Source organism: Cloeon dipterum, chromosome 4 (genome assembly GCF_949628265.1).
Source record: "Cloeon dipterum chromosome 4, ieCloDipt1.1, whole genome shotgun sequence".
NCBI classification, from domain to species: Eukaryota; Metazoa; Arthropoda; class Insecta; order Ephemeroptera; family Baetidae; genus Cloeon; species Cloeon dipterum.
This window is the reverse complement of record NC_088789.1, coordinates 1,261,107-1,280,404: the sequence shown is the minus strand read 5'-3', so window position 1 is coordinate 1,280,404 and position 19,298 is coordinate 1,261,107. Positions and strand designations below refer to the sequence as shown.

Genomic DNA, 19,298 nt, shown 5'->3' with positions numbered 1-19,298 from the left:
GTTGCAATACTTCATCCCCCTCGAAAAAGTAAAACATTTTTTATGCTCTGGACTTTGGTATTAATTAAAATTTAATTTAAAAGTATTTTTCTGTTGAAATTTTGAAAGAAAATAATTTAAGATACAATAAAATATTTTTAAGCCCTTAGAGGAAGCAAGCAAAAATGTTGTATCAAAAAAATTATAGCAATGGGGTTGAAAGGGGATGTTCCCGTGAACCCCTGCGGCCAAATTCATGTAAAACTAACGTCCTTTCCTAGGTTATATAACCAATGAGAATTTAAATTTTACCTTCAATCTATGATACAACTGATTTTAATCGGAAACAAAAAGTGTACACATGATTTAATTATCTAAAATCTGTATCGTCATGATTAAAATGTGATGTATTTTTTTAAACACAACATGCGTGTATTCATAATGAAAATGCGGTTGTGGCGCTTTCTCGGCACTACTGTCCTACTACTTTGCATTTAACCTGTATCGCCAGAGGTGGCAGTACAAAGGTGTGCGATAAGCAGCGCACCCTTACTGCACCTTCTCCCCCACTGCACCTTAAGCCTCGCACGACAGCAGTCGCAACACAAAATTCTCTCTCCGGCTAGGATGAGTTTTAGTGCGAGGATGTTCTAGAAACTTTGATCTCGAATTAATAAGACCCGCATTACGGGGTAAGCTGTAATAATTATTTGTATTTCGAAAGTGATATTTTAATTGTTATATAATTGTTTATTGTATTTGTGATTTTTGATTATCTATGTAATTTCACAGTCCTGATCCTGATCTTGGTCTTGATCTTAATTACTAAACCACGAGACATGAATAAAAGACGTTCACTACCAAAAGACGCATCTCTGTCACGCTTCCACGTAACCACAGTGGTGACCCCGACGTGACCCGCGAGTGGTCAGCAACCCAATAAATGACCCGCGAGAGAAAGTCGAAGGACGGAAATATCGGAAATTTGAGATGCCAGCCAAGCCTCAAATATTTAGTCAGAAGTCGGATAGACGAAATTCCAATTTCAATGCAGCCAACAACAAAATTCAAAGCAGAAGATAAATTCCTGCGATTTTTAAGAAGAACAAAAATGTGGTAAACTTTGAGTGGAAGCCCAGTGACATTTTTCCCCAAATTCGTGATTGAATTATTAACATTGTTTAACAAATATTTACGATTTGATTCTAAGTCAAAATTTCTAACAAATTCCCATATGTCGGTATTTGTGTTTAATAAATGTCTTATATAATAGTCTTTTATTTCCCTCAAACTGCATGACCTTGCGCACCCTAACGAGTAGATGGAATGAGCGTATTTTATGCTCAGCTTGTCTCGTAAATCTCTTTCTCTGAGCTGCAAAGACCACCCAGTGTGGAAAAAAATAGTAAATTAGATTAACTTAGGTGACATTCTAATGATTAAGTCCGCTGAATAATTCGGGGTGAATTTATTGCGGCGCCTTTAAAATATCATCTTTCCTAATTATACAAAAAAATAATAAAAAGACGGCAGGAAAAAAGTTATACCCAAATCTGGAAAACGGGCTCGCTCAACTTTAAAGAATTATTATTGAAAAAATAACTATCTGATTTTGCCTCAATTTAAAAATATTTTGGAATTTTACACAATTCATTTAGCCTGTATGTTGCTCCCCTCGACAAATAATTCATTTTATTTGGCGCCTGCTGGTGCAGAGCTGAAAATTATGTTTGGTGTAAAAATATTCAAAATATTTCTTGTTTGAGCAATGATGAACATATATTGTTAAAATTACGTAAAAGGTATTTTAACTGTCGAGCATCGCAGCGATAGTAAAGATATTTCACCATTTATTTCGGGCGCGTTTGAGGCCACCAGATTTACAACCTGCTGGCAACATAAAAACTCGCACTCGCCATGCGCGCACAGAAAAGTGGCCCCAGGATCCTCCCCTAAAAGCAAGAAGCGTCACAGTCGTGTTTTCGCCCTCGACCCGCTCGCTACGTGTTTTTCTCTCCCGCTGCACACGCAACAAAAATGGTAAGGAGAGTTTTTTAAACATTTTTTAAACATTCGAGTTCCTTTCCTTAATATATTTCTGCTAAAATAAGCAAATCGCTCTCATTCAGGCGAATAATTATGAGGCGCACGTCCTTAAGTAATTAACAATAAGCCACGCTTCAATTTAAAAATCGGTTAGAAAACGTTGGTGGAGGCATTGATATAATATTTTTAAATTGTCGTATGGGGACCGCCTTGTGCAGAGTATGCAACCTGCACGGCGGGTTACTTTTGCTTCCCACTCGTCGCTGCAGCGGCTATGGTATTCACAAGCCCTGCAGCAGCCGATGCGACATGAGTGTTTAGGCTAGATAGCAAAGCGATCTCACGTCTGAGCTATCGCACCACTCTGATTGTAAAGCTGTTGGCCGCGAGGGCACGTTAAGCGTGTGTTGATATTTAAATGACGATTTGAACCCGTATGGGGTAAGCTGATTAACAAGTTCTTAATTTGTTCTTGTTGTTTTTAATATTATTATTTGATATGATACTTTATTCTTAATGTGTGCCTTATTGCATTTTAATGTTTCAATTATACCATAAAATTACTTTGTTGGAAAAATGTGAAATTCTAGACATTTATTGTATGCATGTTATTTTCCAGTTCAAATTCCTCTTCGATATCACCACTTCGACAATAAAAGCACGCATATAAGGAATAGTTGAGGTGTTTGACTATCTTACGCAGCCCACTTATACGAGCACCCACAGTCGCGCGATGCGGTTGAGCAATTATATTATTAGTTTTCTTGTAAGCAAAAAAACATTTTTAAATTAAATTAAATTGCGTTTATATTTAACAACACGTTTTTTCCGAAATTTGGCACTTCAAAAAGGCACAGGTTTTCTTCAAAATGATCAGATTTTGCAAAACCGAACACATGTACCACCGAGAGGCGCATCAAATGGTGCAGCAATTGGGGCCGGCGGCCCACCGGGCCACGGCCGGGCCTCAAAACTATAATTTTGGAATGTCACAAAACACGTTTTTTTATTCAAATTTAAAAACTTATAGATCAGCTCTTGTTAGCCTGTATTGCGAGATGGCAATTGTGGCGCAGAAAGATGATTTTCTCAGGCGCGACTTTACAATAAAGGAAGAGAAACCTCGCCACCCTGTGCGCTGCTGGTGAGGCGGCTTGGCTCAGGGTCACTCGCATTGTGTGAAAAGGATATTGTTGTTGCGCTGCGTGCGTTGGGAAATCACAAATAATTCTCTGGAATGCGAGAGGGCGAAGAAAAATAGGATAATAAAAGAGCAGGCCATCGCGGCAGGGGAGAGAAGAAAATCTATTTATTTTGTGTTAGCTGGGAGACCTGAACGCCGGCTGTTTATATTTATTTAGTTGGCGGTCGGCTGAATGGAGTGGGTATACATATATATTACCAAGGAACTTTTCTGCATGAAATGTAAACACCCTAAAAATGGGGGAAATAGGAGAAGTAAAGCATCAGGGTTGCGTCCCAAGGGAGGGTATATTAAGGGTAGTGGTTTTGCAGAGGATGAATAGTCGGGCTTCAATTTAATTGCTTTCATATTCGCTCTAATTGGCAACTTGCAATACATATCAAGGTGACCAAGATATCAACAAATATCTTTGGCAATCTACAGTTTACAATAATTTTTAAATTTGATTCCTAAAAAGGGATTTAACTCTTATTAGAAAAAGTGGTATCATCAAGAAGTGCCACTTTTCCGCGTAACGATTTTTCAGGGAACGATTGTTCATGAGTCATCGTCGTGTAAGGAGCCAGTGCGGCAACAGTGTGTAGGGCTCCTTTTAACGCAAAGACAAGCGCTAACAAAAGAGTGCACCCTGCCTGCAGCACGATTCATTGACCATATATGTTTGAGCTGCGGGGGTTCATGGGAAAGCATTAAAATTTGCCTCGGTCATAGCCAAGTTTAAAAATAGGCTGATAGAATATTTAAATTATTTTTTTTGCTCTTTTTATCCCTGTCCTCTCGGACCGGGAAGGGCGCTTACTGCACTAGCACGAATGCTGAAACCCTGGTGCGAATAACACCGCGAACGGATAACATGGGCGCACCAGGCCGCACAGGCACCCAGCCCACTCAAGGGCCACTTGCCTCAGAGTGAAAAGTGCTTTGTTTCAGTCTCCTCTGTCCAGTCAATTTTCCCATTTATCAAACCCCATGCACATGCAGTAAAATATAGAGTAGAACCCATGCACTGAACAAAGAAAGCAGAATTCTTAACAAAAAGCCAAGAGGATAAAGCAGTGGGCGCGTATATAGTGCAGCCACCACATATTATAATTTCATTTAATATTTAAGACACTTTTTGGATTAGAAATGAAGTGATTTCAAAACGAGTAGCATATTTAGAATGAGTAAAAAGTAACTCCATTTTGGTGCCAGTTTCAAACGAATGCAATGAATTTATCAAGAGGGCAGCGGCTGACCTTGACCTCGGAGGAGGTTAAAACTACTTAAAGTTGTTAGCAAATGAAATTCCAATACCAAATTTCTTTAAATGGTGTCAATCGACGAACAGTTTGTTGCTGAAATATTAAGCCAAAACATTTCTTTTTTTCCTCCCATTTTCAGTGCGATTTTAACTAATTTCGAGTTTATAAGCAAAATGCTTTAGAAAATGACACCTTAACTTTGTTCGTACACATTACAGCTATTTCTTAGAATATTTATATTTTATTGCATGAGCCAGAACAGCAATAATTAGATTGACTTTAAAATATTGAATAAGGATTTCATCAAAAGTTTAAGCTTCATCGAAAAAAATCCATAATAACTTTGAGATAGAGAATTTAGATTTTAATCGTATTTGTAAAGCATTCATTGAAATAAAGAACGAGTAAATGACCAAATATCCCAAATATAATTTTTTTTAATGAAAACCAACGATCCTGTACACCGTGGTGAGAGGATAGGGTGTGCTCTTCATTCAGAGGCCTTCATCTGGTCACGGAGATTAAGCTCTCTAACTCAGCAGTCAGCAGGAGCAGACTGTAAGGAGGCGGGAGGCAGACTCTCGGCGTCTCGGCTACACGGCGCTTGCCGCTTGCACTCTGCGCCGCATAGCCGAGAGAGGGGAAAGGTTTCCCGTCTGTAAAAATGGCGGTGTCCGCCAGTGGTGTTGGTGTGATTGACGATTGATTGCATCTTCATCTGCGCAACCGGTATACTTCCTCAAAACTCTGATGAAAGAATTTCACGAAATATTCAAAAAAAACCGCTTCTTTTCTTTATGAATCCAAAGAATATACAAAAAAATGGAATGTTTATTAAAAGGCTATTTTTGTATGCATCGAATTTCGGCAGAATAGTGCGGTGAAAAACATAATATTTTCTTCCAGCTGGTGCTAATCCGGTTGCTCGTTGCGCCGTTGTGGGCGGAGCAGCAACTAGTAGAGACAACTGTAAACCCCAGGAAATACCTTTTGAAACCGGTTGTTTATTTGATATTAAAAATAGAGATATTCAACTAGTCTTGTTTATTTATGTTTTTACAACCGTAAATTTAATTTTTTATAACAAATTTACTCGTAAATCTTGATAAGTTTAAATTTATTTTCATTTTTTTGTATTCTGCGTGTGTACTAAATAAAAACCGGTTGATTTACCTCCTTAAAAGAGCGCGAAAGTGCACTGAGCTCTGATTAATATTTTTTCTTTAATGTTTTACATATTTTTGTTTGCGCGTCTCACGAATTTCAGAAAACTTGCAACTTTGCTTAAACTGTTATGTAATGGTAATTTAATAATGTATTTGGAATGTTGTCAAAAAAGTCGGGAACAAAGACCAAAAAGCCAGATTGGCACAGCGTAGAGATGGCCCACGCCACAGAGTTGATAAGAAAAGGAGTGACAGGCAGGTGGCAGGTGCGAAGTGCAAAGTTGCTAGCCTAATAGTGTACCAATTAGGTGCGTGCATGCAGTATAGGGTGCGGGTGCCTATAGTGCGCTGGAGGGTTCGGCGTGTGCGTCAGAACTCACGACCAGAATGCGAATAATGCAGTGCCAGTGTGCAGAGCGTGACGCAGCGCCACCGCCAGAAGCCAACTTGCAGCCTGCCACTGCGACACCCCACTACCAGAGACCGGAGAGAGCAGACTGTTTCAACAAATTTCCTTCGCAGGGCACACACGCACCACACATCGCTGCCTGCTCGCGAGTCGCACGTCTGCAAAGTCTTCAGGAGCGATTTTTTCATCCCTCGACAGTTCGGGAATTGTGCCTCGGTGCCGAAGAAGGAGTGATATTCGCGAGAAATATTCGCTGGCACCCTGTTCAACTCGCCCGAGAAAATATTATGAAAAGCAGTCCGCAATATTGATAATCATAGCCAGCGGAAGCAGCGGGCAGCGGCCGGAACAGCCTATACTGTGGTGTGTCTGTGTCGAGTGCGCCCCAGCCGCTGTGACCCGACTGTGTGTGTGCGTTTGTGAGGGGTTGCCTTTGCCTTCGAGGTGGAGGTGGAACACACACACACACACACACACACGCACGCACGCACATGTCTAGGAGGAAGCAGGCAAGACCGATCAGGGGTGCTCGAGCCCAGAAGATGCTCTGCAACCCGGACTGAACCTGCCACCCCTGCCGGTGAATAGATCGATGCACCCTGAAAAACGGGCTTTAATTTTTCTCAAATTTACTAATTTCTTTTAGATCAGTTTCGTGGATTTGGACAAAAAATTCATATATCGTCAGCAAAATGATCTTAAACGGTCTTGAGATGGATCTGTTTGTGAGCTCGAGTGGTCTGGTATGCGAAACGCAGGTGAGCGAGAAGGAGGCACTTCGGGAAAAGTGCTGTACCACACAGCACAGAAAGCGCGCCGAAAACCCCTCGCTATACACATTTTCAAGCCGCTTCGCTATATGCTGCAAATTTAATTTTTATCAATTAGTTTCATATCCGTTATTTACCAGAACGCGTACCTTTGGCATAGTTATCGAGTATTAACAAATAGAAGTGGTCTATATAGTTTGCAAAACGTTTAGGGGCTATGCTAATCTCTGCATCTGTCCAGCAGCTGTGGCGTCAAGCAAGTTGAGGAGGGCTTTTCTGGCGGCTCGGTGTCCGGCACCGTGCTCGATGGTGTGCTATCCGACGTCGAGGAAGGCATTTCGGGTTTCCGGCTGCGCTCCTTCTGCCGCTGAGAGGCCATCACCAGTTCTTCCAAACATTTTACAGCCTGAAATTGAAAGTCGCGTCATAAATCACAGTTTAGCAAGCCGCGGAGCCGGTCTCCATTTTCGTGAATTCGCCGAGTGTTTGTTTACGAAAAATACACCCCTTAAGCAGCATTCTCCTACATTGTACTGTACAGTACAGTGTTGGAGCGATAGTCGTGGGCAAATCATTCTCTCTAGAAAGATGGACGCTGATATTGGCCAAGAGAGCTGGTGCATTTGATTGGCCGCCGCGCCACTTTTACACAAAACTCCACTTAGCATATGCGCAGTTTACTAAAATCATTTGGGAAAAACTACTACCATTTCTCTAACCAAATCTTAAGTTTGTTTGTGTTTATCTCTTGAAACTTAATTTTTCACATGTTCTCTAATTATTACAATTCATTTAACACCATATTATAACTTTTAAGATTTCCATAAATTAATTTTTTCCATACTTGCATTTTATAGCTCGGTTATTCAACCGCTCCAGCATCTCAGCGAGATCCACGCTCGCAGGCCGTCCGCGAGCCGTTGCCCTCTAACAGACCACCATCGACCATCACCTCGTCATCCGGGCCTGCGATTTTGCCGAATCACAAGAACATGGATCGGTATGATCTTCTTGCTACAATTCAGGATTCCTATTAAATCTTACCATGCCAAGTTAAAATAAAATTAATAATAACTTGACTCTTCATCAGCTTTTGTAATTTCTGTTTCTAATTTTTTTGCCAATTCCATCTATGCTAGTGAGTTAAATATGAAAACTTGCTCTCTGATCCTCAGGTTAACTCACCTTCAGAGAAACCGGTTTACGTATTGCATGCAACAAGTTGGCCAAAAGAGCCAGGCTTATGCGGACGATGTTTGCCAAGACCCAGGTAATTCGTCTAGGCTAAGCAAATTTCATCGATCGATCCTTCTATTTTTGTTGTGCTCATATTTTTTCAATATATATATAAATGTGTGTATGTATGTATGTATGTTTTTTGCTGTAGTTTCTTTTTTGCTAAATTGCTTTTTGTTGTTGGCACGTCAAATAAACACCTCTGCACACGATTTAAAAATTGTTATAAGCTCGACATTAAGTTGTTGATGTTAATGATGTTTAAAAAATGTCTTGCAATTCATGCTCACGCCAACTACGTCTTTTTTAGTCATAATAGGGCACTTCTGTAAATTATTCTTCCAAGGTCATGCATAATCATATATAGTGCTGGCCGCTCCGTTTTAAAATTATTAACAAAATAAACACAACAACAATTTGGTTTAACGTTTGAAGGGAAAGGATTAAATATAATAAATGCGATAAAAGTATACACCTGATGCTGACGCTAAATTTATTTCAGAGGTTAGTGACGATATGCGGTCTTCGTACTGTTATCCCGCACTAACCCAGCAAAGCTACTGGGGTTGGGACAACGGTAGCAATTATCACAGCAATGGCCTTCATGGCCAACGGGAAATTCGGCCCTATAGCCAGTACCGTTACCAGCAGCAGTTTACTCAGCCACCTCCGTATCCACCTCCAACTCCGGCGCTTGGCTACTCCACAAAAGAGTACAGACAAGAAATAATCCAGGCGCCCAGTAGATATTCAACTTTCAATGACAACAAGCATGGCACTGGCGAGCACACTACGACTGCCCAGAAGTCAACCCCAGAGAAGCCATTTAGATACGCTGTGTCCGAGCTCGACAAAAGACCAGTTTTACCGGCATTGGCTGAGATAAAAAGGCCATATAAACGCAAGAAGTACAGAAAAAAGAAGAAAGAAAAAAGTATGTTCCACTTTCCTTTTAAAGACCATCTTTGATCAAGTTTCTGAGCACACCAATCGATTCTTGAGGGTTGAATTAGGTAAATTGGATCCGACCAAAAAGTGCAGCGCTATACGTGCGTAGCACAAGTAGAACTTTTACCCGGCATAACAAAATGTGTTCCTTTATACGATTATTTGAGAACTGCGTCCTTAATATTAAGAGTAGTTGTGCACAAGAGGTATACGCACATCTCGGCCGTCGTAATCTTCCAACCCCATGTTAAAATGAGTTATTGCACCGGTGGCTCTGTGTCAGGATTACTGAAGCCGCCCACCCCGAAATTGGTGTCAAACGAAATTGCACGAGTTAAACTATACGTTTTAAATGGAACCAAGCTTGCAAACCAAATGGTGTTGGAGAAATCCACTTCACAAATGATATGACTGCGGGCCGTTGGTGGTTGAGTAGGCATTATACATGGGGCGGCCCACGGCCGGCCACGCGGCCCTTGGCCGCCTTTGGGTAAGAGAGGGTTAGTGAAAGACACCCGGTTAGCTTGGGCTTGGGAAGTAATCTTAATCTGGTTTATTGTAAAAACGGTTTGACCAACATGACAATATTTAAAGTTAGATACCAACATGATAATTACGACTATATCAACAAAAACGATATTTTAGCTGCCCGCAAGCGCCACGATGGTGCCACCTGCCAACGGAAGTAACGACAATCCCACTGCCACCAGAACCAGACACTGGCGCGACGATTTCGCACGATCTCATTGGTCGGCTCCCACTGCTTTCACTAACTTAAACTACTGCGCATGCGTCAGAGCTGGTGTGGCCGAGGAGAGGCGTCACGTCAGCCGTTAGCAGCGAAGAAGCTGGTAGTTGGCGTGTGCCAGCTCTAACGCATGCGTAGTTCTCGCATTCGTATTATTTTGGCGGGAAAAAGTTATACATGTGCTTCGCACATTGCGCTCGACGTTTTGGTCGGAAAAATATCCACTTTACCTATGATTCGACTCTCAAAAATCGATTGGTGTGCTCAGAAACCTATCGTCAAAGACGGTCTTTAATTTTAAGTAGAAGACAAGGGTATTACACCAATTGATGAAAATTATGTTTTTTATTGGTTTGATTGAGCGCAGTTAATTGAACTGAATCTTTTCGCAATAATTAAAATAGGTCCTTAGCTTGTGTTAAAATTTTATTTTACCAATTTTGTCTAAAACCAAGACAATAAATGTGCATTATACTTTTTCATAACTGAATAAATTAAAAAATAAGTAATGTTTGTGTGCAGATAAGGTTTCCTCCATTCGGTCTGCTACTGTGACAGCTGGTGTGGAGAAAGATGACAAGCAATCAACAGAAAATAATGTCATCTTGACCGTGAACGACGATGAGATGGCCCGGTAAGTCTTGTTGCGGTTTTGATTGACTCTTTCATCAGTTTGACCAAATTTTAAAGCATTTTGGCGTAATTCAAAATTGGCGAACCCTGCAGTATTTGAACGATTCAGAGTGTCTGCCTATGCTCATATGTATGTCAGAGAAGAAAAATGTTTTTTATAAATTAAATTAAATTAAATCACTGAGCGCAGCACTTACCGTTGACTATAATGAGCTTATGGGGAAAAGAAGAGTCAAATTCCCTCAAATGGTTTGGATACCAGATTTTATTGTTGCCTCAAGATTGAACTGGGATTACATAAGAATTCAGGAAAAAAATGTCAATAATGCGTAATACAATTAAGAATCTCAGATATTTATAAAGTAAAATTAATATAATTGTAAAGTAATTAAAGCATAAATTAACACATTAAAATATAAAAGGTAAATCGAATATAATTAACATCACAGCAATAAAATATATATTAATAAAACAATTCTTACCCCGGTAAAACGGGTCGAGTCAGTTTAAGAGGCGATTACAATATTAATTACTCCAGGAATAATACAGGCAAGGTCAGCGTACTGCAATTAATAAATAGTCATTGATATTTGAACTTTAACTCACTGCGTGCAAAGTTTAAGATATTAAAAGTTTTCTTACGGGCGTGCGAGAAGCACTGAATTTCACTGGCCTTGCGAGCGTTAACACGTAGCTGCTTAACGCTCGGCTGATATATTGCATGGGAATACTCACTTTTATCACAAAACTTGCAGTGCACATGGTCGCACAGGTGAACTTCAGCGTACAGGTTAACACCATCAGGTGGAGGCACTACAAGCTCATTGGGTCCCAGGTCCCAATAACACCGTCGAGCGGATAACATGGTGCTTGAGTGGCCCAGTGTGGCCATCATTTCGCCTCCCCGCACCAAGGTCTATATAATTGAACCGCTACATATAGTTGTCCAAACAGCCGCTGGAAAGGTGTGCTAATGCAAATCAGCAAAAGTGGCGAGTAGGTGCTGGTGCGCCTCGTCCCAGCCCGTTGAACCATTTGAGTTTTTCGAGCCACTAAACTAACCACTTTTTAACATCTCGTCTGACATTGGGTACCTATAGCATTAGATCCCCCCGAACTGCTCAAATATCTCTTACTGCATTGACACTCCTGAGAATGCCTTATAACAATGCTAGCCAACAGGCTGGCATTAATTAAGCAACTCGATATGTTCAAATGGCTCTGTAGGATATGGTTTTTGTAGTTTGCAGCGGACTTAAACGTTATAATTAGAAACCTCGAAGGTTAGCCAAAGATATTCTACTCCTTATTGTCCGCTCATATAGCCCACGAGAAGTGCTGAGGTTTTAAAATAGATAAATAATATATATTCGTTTCTATACATTATACATGTTCGATTACATACATTTAATCATTTTTCCTTTGACTGTCTATATATTGTGTTGTTGCAGCATCTTCTCCATCACCAACAAGTTCTTCAACGGGGCCGACTGCCACTATTGCGGAAAAAAATTTGTAAAGGGTGAATTTAACCTCTACAGCCAGCATGTTACCGGTCATTCACTAAAAAGGCGAGCTGAGGACTTGAGCAAGACAACCTCCATGGCCGGTCCGTCTGACAAACCTGCGAACTGGGCCGAGTTTAACCGCAGGCGCAGGCTGGAATAGAGGCAGGCAAGTTTCCTTCCTCAATAATGACGAACAGGATTTTTGTGTTTTCAATTTCAGATTTGTTAAATGAAAATTGTACAGAATTTCTGGTTTTGATTTTTTTTTGTCCTAAAGCAAATATGTATACATACGATGTTATTAATCAATAATTTTGTATATTGTAGGGGTAACCACAGCGCGGCGCCACCATCCAGCTGCAGTCGCTAGTGCACAGTGATAATTCCACAAAATTCGTGTCGTGTGCATTCGATGTAAAAAAACAAAACCGCCAAGCGTGTGTTTCTCGTCTCCTATAACAGTTTTCCAAATAAATTGAACCATAAGTGAATCATAAACCTAATTAAGTGTTAAACAAACGTTCAGTGATCTTTTCAAAGTCAATTCATCACCATTTTCAGTCATTAAATGTGAATAATTCGCGATACAAGATTTATATGTAATTAGGCACCATATTAAATTCAATATTCAGAATGTATTAATGATATAAATTCCTGAGCTCAAATGTGAATGTAAATAATCAAATAACTTGTCTACCTTGCTTGCCTCGCCAATGTGTGGCTTTGGCACGCTGCCTAAAGCTTTTGGCATTTGGCAGTCCTTGTTCGGGTTTTTATATGGTCCTTTCTCCTCCTGCGTCTAGCTCCTCCTCGTTCTCCACGTTAACCCCTTACTGTGCCTGTCGTCTTTTGAGAGGGTAGTCTTCTGCCTCCCCTAATAAAAGAATTAAGTTATCCCCTAGCACCCTCATCCCCCACCTCCTTAAAGCACCCCTGCCCTTGCATCTTGCATCACACCAATGTGCGCGCCATATGTGAATATACGAGTTCTGCAAAAGCGCCGTGTTTTTCTTCTCTACCATCAATCCCTCTGCAACCTAAAGTAGACGAGCACACTATAGGAGTTAGCAGGCTCCTATAAGATCATTGTCCGCAAACCATTCCAATACGTTAGAAAATACATCGGTTTTTTATGCTGTCTAACAAAAATAGCTCCATACCATCAAATTCCTCGCAAGCGTATCTTTCTGAAATCAAACATCTGACAAGAATATTGTAGCTACTTAACTTCACTATGATCTGAAACTGGACGCCCGTGAGTGTGTTGGCAAGACTGACTGCAGTCGCCTTGAACGATTCCTTCCCTGCAAGAAAAAAGATATTAAGGGGCCCACCAAAATGCACACGGCACAAAACACAAGATAGGCAGTGTCACACGCATGCGCCTAGAACACGCGCGAAGGGGCGCGGTACACTACAATATCACCAATGTGACATCATATTGATATCAAATAATATCACCCGGGTGACGTCAAATTGACGTCACTTTTAATATCCGTCACAATGGGATCATATATTGATATTATTATATCACGACCAACAAATTTTCCCAGAAAATTCACTTGAAATTATTTCTATTGCATTTTAAAAACTGACAGTTTTGGATCCGTATTCCGAGCTCCAAACCTTAAAGTGACGTCAATAAGACGTTATATTGACGTCACTTGAGTTTGGAGCTTGGAATACACGGATCCAAAAGCTGGCAGTTTCAAAATCAAGCATAAAGTTCTGGGTTTTCGTTGGGCTTTCTTCAAGGTCAGGCCATTTTGGTTGAGGAAAATGGTAGAAAATGGCAGTATCATCAAGTTTATGAAATTAGGAACTGCAAAACTGCTCTAGTCAACTTAGTTTTCTAAAACATTTTCTTGGTGAACTTAACAGTTTTCCCGAGCTGATTTTATTCTTTTGGTGCGAGTCAAACTAATATTATAACCAATGAAAATTTAAATTTTAGCTTCAATTTATGATAAAAATGATTTTAATCGGAAATAAAAAGTGTACACATATGATTTAATTATCGAAAATCTGTATCGTCATGATTAAAATGTGATGTATTTTTTAAACAAAACACATGCGTGTTTTCATACTGAAAATGCGGTCAGACAACTAAGATTATTTGAAACGCGTTTATTTTATTAAACCCGCGCGAGCCACAATCCTCTTACCCGATTTCTGGCTCGCTCCCCATTCATGCCACCTGCCTCTTTTCCCTCTTCTGAACTTTATTCTCGCCCTCGACATTCTTTCGATGGACAGTATATATAATAGTCTTTTATTTCCCTCAAACTGCATGACCTTGCGCACCCTAACGAGTAGATGGAATGAGCGTATTTTACGCTCAGCTTGTCTCGTAAATCTCTTTCTCTGAGCTGCAAAGACCACCCAGTGTGGAAAAAAATAGTAAATTAGATTAACTTTAGTGACATTCTAATGATTAAGTCCGCTGAATAATTCGGGGTGAATTTATTGCGGCGCCTTTAAAATATCATCTTTCCTAATTATACAAAAAAATAATAAAAAGACGGCAGGAAAAAAGTTATACCCAAATCTGGAAAACGGGCTCGCTCAACTTTAAAGAATTATTATTGAAAAAATAACTATCTGATTTTGCCTCAATTTAAAAATATTTTGGAATTTTACACAATTCATTTAGCCTGTATGTTGCTCCCCTCGACAAATAATTCATTTTATTTGGCGCCTGCTGGTGCAGAGCTGAAAATTATGTTTGGTGTAAAAATATTCAAAATATTTCTTGTTTGAGCAATGATGAACATATATTGTTAAAATTACGTAAAAGGTATTTTAACTGTCGTTTATTTCGGAAGCGTTTGAGTCCGCCAGATTTACTACCTGCTGGCAACATAAAAACTCGCACTCGCCATGCGCGCACAGAAAAGTGGCCCCAGGATCCTCCCCTAAAAACAAGAAGCGTCACAGTCGTGTTTTCGCACTCGACCAGCTCGCTACGTGTTTATCTCTCCCGCTGCAAACGCAACAAAAATGGTAAGGAGAGTTTTTTTTAACTCGCATTCGAGTTCCTTTCCTTAAAATATTTCTGCTAAAATAAGCAAATCGCTCTCATTCAGGCGAATAATTATGAGGCGCACGTCTTTAAGTAATTAACAATAAGCCACGCTGCTTCAATTTAAAAATCGGCTAGACAAAGTTTGTGGCATGAAAAATATTTTTTACTGTCGCGCGATGCGGTTGTGCAATTATATTATTAGTTTCCTTGTGAGCAAAAAATATTTTTTAAATTAAATTGTGTTTGTATTTAACAACACAAAATTTTGAAGGAAAAAGCTATATTGAGTTTTTTAAAATTTTGTTTTTTTCCGAAATTTGGCACTTCGAAAAGGCACGGTTTTTCTTCAAAATGATCAGATTTGGCAAAACCGAACACATGCACCACCGAGGCGCATCAAATGGTGCAGCAATTGGGCCTGGCGGCCCACCGGGCCTTGGCCGGGCCTTGGCCGGGCCTCAAAACTATAATTTTGGAATGTCGCAAAACACGTTTTTTTATTCAAATTTAAAAACTTATAGATCAGCTTTTGTTAGCCTGTATTGCGAGAGGGCAATTGTGGCGCAGAAAGATGATTTTCTCAGGCAAAGCGACTTTACAATAAAGGAAGAGAAACCCAGCCACCCGCCCTGTGCGCTGCTGGTGGAGGCGGCTCCGCTCAGGGTCACTCGCATTGTGTGAAAAGGTTATTGTTGTTGCGCTGCGTGCGTTGGGAAATCACAAATAATTCTCTGGAATGCCAGAGGGCATCTGAGGCGAAAAATAGGATAACAAAAGAGCAGGCGGCAGAGGAGAGAAGAAAATCTATTTATTTTGTGTTAGCTGGGAGACCTGAACGCCGGCTGTTTATATATATTTAGGTGGCGGTCGGCTGATGAGTGGCTGAACTGGCTCGGTGGCTGCGGCTCTAAAAAATTTCATACCGACTCGCGGCGCGGCTCGAGTCACTCACAAAAATCACGTTTCTAAATTTAATTTATATATATTATATTATTTTGTTGTATGTTGTTGTTGTTTATTCTCACAATTTGTCAAATACATATTCATGTTATAGCATGTCATTAAAAAGTTATATAAGGATGTGAGAAAAGGCAAACCTCCTGGCAAACAATTTACGAAAACCCTGTCCAGGAGGACAGAGCCGGAAGGGGCCAAGACTATATAGTATTAAAACACATCACTAACACTTTTTATTGCTCAAAACCAAATTATTTTTTACAGGTGCCATCCAAGCTAGTGGACCAGGCTTTCGAAACCGTGTGTGAAAACATCATCGATAAATATGACGAAGACCTCGTTAAGACAATTATTGGTAAGCAAAGCAACATCAAAACATATTATATAGACTAAACATATTTCAATATTTACGTTGCATTTATCTAGCTTCTCAAGAAGTTATTGGGAAAATAATACTATTTATTTACTTTCATTAAAGAACTTTTGTCAGTAGCCCATTGGTTAAAATTTTTAAGGCAAAATCTATAGGGATTGTAAAGGCAATGGGAGATAATTGCGCAATTCAGGGATCTAATATGGCTATCTGTTGCGTATCAGTGATGGCAGAGGGAATGGTGATTATTATTATTATTTTAAGGGACGCAAAGTGCTCCACGGGCTGAGCACTCGCAACTTTCTGCTTTCAACACCGTTCCAGTGGCTCAAGCGAAAAAATATCTTGGATTTTTAATAAAGACATAATCTGTGCGTGGAGGTGAAAACATGGCCACATTGAGCCAAAGCCCCACACTGCGGCCATTCGGACCCCATATATGCTATCTGCTCGGCGGTGTTATTGTCATAGCCCACGGGATTCACTGAGTTGAAGTTAAAAAAATTAGTTAAATGTGATAAACTCTATAACGAATATGAAATCAAACGAAATTTAAATTTATTTTCAGGGCTCTTTCGGCACAAGATGATTGATAAGATATTTCAATGGGCAGAGAACCATCGTTCTTTTTGCGACGGTCAAGAAGACCACTTTGACCATTTTTGGGCAATTCTGCCTAGCTTGATCAAATCGAAATTTTATACAAAACTTGACACCAGCGACCTGCCATAGTCATGTACTGCAATTCCTCTGCCAAACTGTCCAACTCACGCTTTCAAGAGGTAAATGCTTTTTAATACTTCCATTGCATAAATTTACGAGTAATATTTCAGTTCATTCGGAGTTTAGGTTCGAACACACCGAACCTAAAGGAATTAAAAATCGATGCTCGATTATGGACCTTGGGAGATGATTAATACGCTTAAAAAGCGTGAGTTGGCTTCGATTATTCAGCTGAAGAATTTGGCCATCCTTGAGATATACATAACGTTTGCGTTCCTATGTCAGGAGTTTTTGACATCTCTCGACAATGCGAAAAATTAAAGAGCATCTCAGTGAGTGATATCATAATCGACGAGTACCCTCCAAGTTTCACCTTCAGGAATGACTTTGAACACGTCTACATTTGTACACACGATTCGAGCCCTGCTGGAAGGCTGTTGCTGGAAGATGAAGAGGATCATACTGGACTCTAGTGTGATTATTCAGCCACGTAATTCAGTCAAGGATTTAAAAGTCGCTCAACCGTTTGCTGGAGAAATAACGAGAATAGACGTAAGAATAAATTGATTCCCTTCACAGATATTACTAAAAAATTAGTATTTTTAAAATAAATTAACTATCATTAATTTTAATTTTCCTAGTTTGATTTCACCTTCCTGAAGGATAATGAAGAAATGGTAGAGATTCCGCACTTTCCACAAATCAAATACGCAAGGATTGATTGCGGCCAAAAATCGAGGCACGCTTTAATAATAAGGTGTTTCCTGAAAAGTCACGGAGAACGTCTTCAGGAGTTGCGTCTTTGCGGTGTTGACATCAAGGACAACATTTCCTTTGCCGAAATCTTCAGCTTCTGCCCTAATCTTGAGTCATTGAAATTATATCAATGCAACATTTCTGGGAACGATGCTCCAGTTGATGCAATGCAACAACTGAAACGATTTAAATGGGATTGGATCTGCCGGTAAGAAATTCATTCAAAAATATTAAACATTTTTTTCGTTAGCCGCATCCAACCTTTACTTACACCCTATGGTTGGTATTTTATGCATCCTCTTCGCATGGGAATACATGTTTTTCAAATTAATCAGCCGATTTTAAATCCTGAAAATCCTTTTGGAGTTTCATGCTTCACATTTGTTAGGAGAATTTTTATTCATGATAGTTCCTGATTTAATTTAATTTTATTAGAAAATCAAGAAGAGCAACGGAAGGTTCCGCTAAAAACATTCAATGATTTGACAAATTTTTTCGTTTTTTCTAATCATGAATTTGAACTTTTGCAGATATTCCGATGGTGAAGTTGCTTTTTCGAGCGTTTTGTCTGCGCCGCTCCTCGAAGGTCTGTACATTGAGTTACCTGAAGCTGACTTCAGCGACAACGCCACCATCATAGCTCGGATCCAGAGACGCGAAATCTTGCAGAATCTCAAACAATTTCATATGCTAATTTTCAGTGATGAACGTGAAAACTCCAAACAGTTAGATGACGCTATTGATTCAGTAGTTTCTGCAAATTGTTAATTAAAATATGCTATATAATATTAGTATATAGAACAATAAAATTTTAATCGTACCACACGATTTTTTTACATATATTAATTTTATGTTTTTTTACTCTCGATTGCGAGTAGTTACCATGTGCTGCGAATAAAATGATGAATATGACTGACAATATTCCCAGACTGGCACGACAACTATATAGGCTCATGATTTGGGGTAGAGGAAAATAAAAAATCTATCAGAACTGCGGAAGGCACCACTGAGACCTGCCAGAATAGGCCAGCAGCTACAAATTTTTTGGCTCGTCAAACGACGAAAACAAATTATTTTCAACAGCAAAAATACAATTTCTGGCTAACAACGACATGTCAATAATGGAAGTGAAATCGAGCCACGACCCTGTGTGCGCTGCTGATGGTGAGGCGGCTCGGCTGACAATGAGGGTGACTCGCATTGTGTGAAAACGTTACTGTTGCGCTGCACGCATTTGGGAATTAACAAATAATTCTCTGGATTGCGAGAGGGGCAACTGAAAAATGAGTTTGTCGGTGCGGGTAAACAGCAAAGGAGAATACTGCTGGGGAGACGCAAACCATTTCTTTTGCTCTCCAAAAAGAGGCGCACTAATTTCCAGTGTAGCGAGTTCGAGAAGCAAATTCGGTCCATGCGGACGCGAACATTTAATGTATGCCACACCATATCAACCAACATGACCAACCTCATTTTAAAAGCATCTTTCATAAAATATATCCAACTCTTATACATTTTAATCAGCATAAAATATAGGTTATTTATCAACTAAACCAAGCAGATTGTAAAATTGAAA

General features: G+C 39.8%; 1 long non-coding RNA gene across 1 annotated transcript; it reads left to right on the top strand.

The window, feature by feature from the left end:
* The first annotated feature begins 16,187 nt into the window (after positions 1-16,187).
* LOC135943984 (uncharacterized) lies at positions 16,188-18,567 on the top strand. Its single transcript, XR_010575259.1, has 5 exons — positions 16,188-16,228; positions 16,815-17,028; positions 17,080-17,521; positions 17,611-17,933; positions 18,256-18,567. It is a non-coding gene; the product is annotated as an uncharacterized LOC135943984 (long non-coding RNA).
* Positions 18,568-19,298: the final 731 nt, after the last annotated feature.